General features: G+C 38.2%; 1 long non-coding RNA gene across 1 annotated transcript; it reads left to right on the top strand.

Moving 5' to 3' along the window:
- Positions 1 to 1,023: 1,023 nt before the first annotated feature.
- LOC139136593 (uncharacterized) lies at positions 1,024 to 2,441 on the top strand. Its single transcript, XR_011553199.1, has 2 exons — positions 1,024 to 1,124; positions 2,232 to 2,441. It is a non-coding gene; the product is annotated as an uncharacterized lncRNA (long non-coding RNA).
- Positions 2,442 to 5,170: the final 2,729 nt, after the last annotated feature.

The following is a 5,170-nucleotide window of genomic DNA, read 5'->3' as shown; positions in this document are numbered from 1 at the left end:
TAAATTAATCCGTAAGAATTTCAAAATTAAATTCATGGCAGCAACGAAAATCTCTCGAAAATCGGCCGTAGTCCACGAAGAATAATTGATAACAATAACATTTCATTGCTTGCCCTTAAAGATAGGATTTACATCACGTCTGTGACAATATTTGACCTTACAAATTAACTCATCGACAATTATTTCCAAAAACATTTTATTTTGATCAGTGCAGTTACTAAATCGCCGACTTTTGAAGTTTTTAAGACAAGGGAATAAATCTTGTAAATCCATTTTCATTATTGTGTTCTCATCCCATGGATGCGTGTACGTGCACGTAATACGTGTAACCTAGACTCCAGAGAAACACACGCGAACACAAGTTTACACAGTTGAACTTATGCGTTGGTTTTCGTATCTCACTCTGTCGCAAAGAATACAATTTTCATTGAAACTTGGGTCCCGTAAAACCGAAAAGGCACACTATAGTTCCAGTAGTACAGTACCTAAGGTTTTGTACGGTACACAGTTGTAGCACGGCGGCATATGGGAATGCTATACGTAGGGTTTCGCCACTATATTCCTGCTATATTCTGACATCGTGTCGCGACTTAGTCATGGCCACAGGAGCTCTCTATGTACTGTTGCTTGGATAGTCGATCGAACGCTCTAGGTTTTTTCAATGAATTTTCCGTCAGTGTACGTTTTAAACGCTTTTGAAGTCCGCTGTACTTCATGCTAGTTACACTGCAGCGATCGCGAGGACTTTGTACCGGAAGTAATAGTATCACGCATGATGACATCATAGATCATGTGAAGACTTCGTTATGATTGGTCAGATTGGTAAAACAATCAAAGGTCAAATCTCAGCGGCAAATTTTGGACAGTTACGACCTTTGAATTACTGAGTAAATCGTCGCTGATTTTTCCCAATAAGTTTGACAAAATTTCGCGTAAATTTGCTGTTTGACATCGTCGTGACGACTTCATACACGCTAACTATGTATGTAAAACCTATAGGCAATGTTTACGACGTAAAAAAATTCATCGTCGTCATGATCAGCTTGTGGAGATCGATCGGCTCGTCGATTTGAACAATGATCACCATAACATCCTCGTGGATCTAGGCGATCGTTTAAAGTTCGGTAAGTAAATTTTCGATTTGCCTTCTCTGCGACGTGAAGACGTAGTTTTTTACTGTTTTTGTTCGGCGCAATTCTTGAGTAATACTGTTCAATTGTATGAATTCTAATAAATTGGTATAACTGGTGAGGTTGAACGTAGAGTGTACAACGATATATCGATAGAGGGACCGTGGTACAGTGTACACAAAAATGGAGTACATGCCGATACTATTATACTTCTCTCATGCATTGGCAAAGGTAAAACTTTTGCTCATGTATACAAATTTCCCTCAATGTACGATATAAAACAAAGAAAGAACAAAACATGTAGGAATTGTTGAATACGAATTAAGTTCTCAAACTCTTGACCGAGTCTGGTACCTGCTACATGTATTCCAAAACGTACTTCTCTATGACATCAATATACATCTGTTTGCTGAACGTGTGTCCTTAAATTGAAGTTTATTTTCAAATTGTTATTAACGTATTTTGACATTTGTTTATATGTAACCTGTAGATATTTTGCTGGCATATTGTAAGGGGAATCAATGATTAATTTACAATATTTCATTACGATATTTCATTGAAGTTCTACATGAACTCTTACATCACAAAATATGCATACAATATTCTATTGCATTTAATGCTGCAACCTTTTGATAAGCAAGTTAGATATAAGCTCAGTACAAAGACCTACCTTTTTTCTAACTACGTTTCAATTTGGCTTTGGAAAGTTCATGTAGGTATGCAATGAAGTGTACTCAAACCAAGCGAGTTTTACATGGTGAAGTCTACAATTTTAACGGAATTACTGCAGGGGATAAATCATCTGCAAGTTAAATTTTGTTTTATGCCAATGATTCTGCTACTTTCCTGGTTTGAAGCAAATTGCAAGATGAACAGATGGATACTAGACTACTGCTATAAATCACATTTTGTCATTCACAAGTTGAGGGAACATTTTCTTTATTTTATGAATACATGCAAATTTCACAGTCTTCAACGTTTGATGGCTGTTGAACGAGTCAAAATTTTCAACCCCAACGAGGATTCTAACTTGCATACATAATTTTGTCATAAGTTTGATAAACTTTATATCTGACTTGAACTTTTTTATATTTTTTCCAGCTTACACATAGGACAACTTCAAGATGACAAGTCAAGCGATAACCAAAGCTGTAACAGACAAGTACAAGTCTTTCAGAATAATCCGTCGTTGTGACAATATGAAGTTAAGGACTTTACGGACACTTGAACATTTTTTGAACATTAAGTATTTATATCGGTCATGTTGATTGGCTTTAAAAATATGGTGGATTAAATTTTATTCCTACCAAATTTTTAGCCCTTGCATTCTTTTTTGGGGGGCAGCAGAGTGGTGTAGTTTGTGAGGTGATGGCTTGGTAATGGCTGATTTTCAGCAGCAGTGATAAGTTTCAGGTTGTTGGAGTAAATGTTAGTCAGAGTGCAGAAGGTAGGTTGATTTTTGTATGGCAGAGCAGCAGCTAGCCTGCCTGGCAGAGCAGTAGCTAGCCTGCCCGGCAGAGCAGCAGCTAATCTGCCCAGCAGAGCGGCAGCTAACCTGCCCGGTAGAGCGACAGCTAACCCGCCCGGCAGAGCGACACCTAACCAGCCCGGCAGAGCGGCAGCTATAACCGTCCAGCAGGGCGACAGCTAACCTGTCCTGCAGAGCGACATTAATCTTTCCGGGAGGGATCCAGCAAACCTAATTTGGTTAGCAATGCCACGCTCTCCCGGAAAGATGGTCCTGGAGAGCTCCTGGACCACTGCGGGACCTTTTCTGGAGAGCTCCCGAAAATCTTGTCGGGAAGGCTAAAATTTTCATAAGGGGTAGGTCAACAGTGCATCTTTAATGTATGAGACTGAATAGGCTCACCCCTCAAGTATATGTACAGGCAAAAACAATATTTAATTTTGAATTACGTAGTACAGGGAAGGACATACAATATGGTGAAAAGCAAACTAACTATAAAAACTGAGTATACAATGATATTGAAATGTTGTTTAACAGTCATGAGTATCTGGTGTGAGCCAAGAGACAAATATTAAAATTGGACAGCATCATCCTGACCACAGTTTCTCTGACTGGTTGTTTCCTTCTGATTTTCTGACACAGTGATACAAAATATCTATACAACATAGCTTGCACTTTGTTCACAGTAGAACTGAGTTTTACATTGTAAGATAACTTTCTCGTAAACTGTAAATTCTGGCTTCTGGCAGCTCAAACGTCACAATAACTACATTTTTTTGATATGATACGAGTGCCTTGCACACATATGCAATATGCAGTGACAGTCGATGTAATTCATAGTAAGAATCTCTCTGCTGCCTCCATGATTCAAGCATAGTGATGTTGACAGTGCACGATTTCAAGTGGCCACGAGGAAATTCTCATGGTCTTTTAGTGGAAATATATGTAACAACAGTGAAACAAACAACATTACCCGTACGAAAGATCAAAACTTGCTACACATTAGTACATATATGTTACAAATTTGATACACACTTTAATTGAACATGTGAAATATGCACCAAGTTTGTACTAGTTTGGTACACACTATGGGATTTTCACCATGGTAGTTGTGAAATTTGTACCAAGCTTGTAGATATATGTGAAATACATATCAAGTTTGGTACGAACTTCAGATTTTTTTAGCTGTCCCACGTGGCACTGTTTTATCACAGAACTGAAACAATGATCGAACTACTACCCTGTGTTCATTGTACAAAATGACAAATTAATTCTTTTTTAAATTAATTCTTTTTCAAATTTAAAAATTTTAAATACTCTCGGTTGTTAAACACATATGAATTAGGTTACGCGTGGAATGTACAAATTTATCAAACCATGGAGGTATAGCTAAATCCATGATCAAACTAGCTATTGCAACATCATGAATGAAAAACATCAAAAGTCAACTAAAACTTAGTTCGTATCAGCTGCCATTTTTCAAACAGTTTCCTTGGACATATTTTAAATGATTAGGATCCAAAATGGTACTCGAATTCCAGTTAAAGACTTTTTTGTTCCGGTTACTAGTCATAACCACTGAAAGTATACCTGCAATGTGTCCGCCAAAACACATTCACACTTGGCTAGCGGTTCGCCTGCATTGACTCAAGAGCCTGTGGTCATACCAGTATGCTCAGAGCAGGGAAAAGTCATTGCCACGGCTATAAATCATGATCGTTACTTGCATTATTACACATGTCCAAAGACCATGGATCCCAGCTGACACCAGATGTCTTCAAATGATTGATTTCAAGTGCATAAAAGTTGGTCAAAAAGTAATATACTCTCCCATTTCTCGAGAAACTGACATTTCAGATAAATGAGAGCATCGAGGTCACAGGTCACACAGATAATTATGTATTCGAACTTCAACCTTACAAGATCACATGTCGTGAAAAGAGACATCTGATTGGCTAATTTTGCCAACACCAGCATTTGAACTCCAGTACCACTAAGGAAGTCATGCATTGCTTCAGCAGTCAAATTTACAACGTTTTTACCCGCCGTTTTGGGGAGAAATTGTAGATTATTTCTATCATCAGACGATTAAGGGAACAAAGAAGAGATTTGGGAGTACAATTGTTGTTTAAAATTGAAGGACATTGCCTGCATTTGACAGCAAGAGTTCATGTAAGTGAAACACATTCAGTAGATCATCATGGATGTCCGTTATACACTCAAATGGTCTTGGACAATTCCGCGGGATTTCATTTAAGTTTCAAGCTAGAGTTTGCTGCTTTGACGCTTTCAATGCCACAGAGGACTATTTCAAACCAGCCACTGTTCTTTGAGAACATCATGATGACAAGAAATGAGACTGTCCGTATCGATCATTGCATTGGGACTTGTGATAGAAACTCCACTGCATGCATGCTGTGCATTGGACAAATCGGACATGGCAGAGTTACTTTCGTCACAGTTGTCGGTATCTTATGGTGGAAGAAATATGTTTGGACTCGGCGGAACTAATCTATCATCCAAGTGATGTGGAATTTGGTTTTGCTTAGTTGTTTGCTTTTTGAAGTTGGAC

This window comes from Ptychodera flava, chromosome 7 (genome assembly GCF_041260155.1).
Source record: "Ptychodera flava strain L36383 chromosome 7, AS_Pfla_20210202, whole genome shotgun sequence".
NCBI lineage: Eukaryota > Metazoa > Hemichordata > Enteropneusta > Ptychoderidae > Ptychodera > Ptychodera flava.
This window is presented reverse-complemented; position numbering and strand designations above follow the sequence as displayed.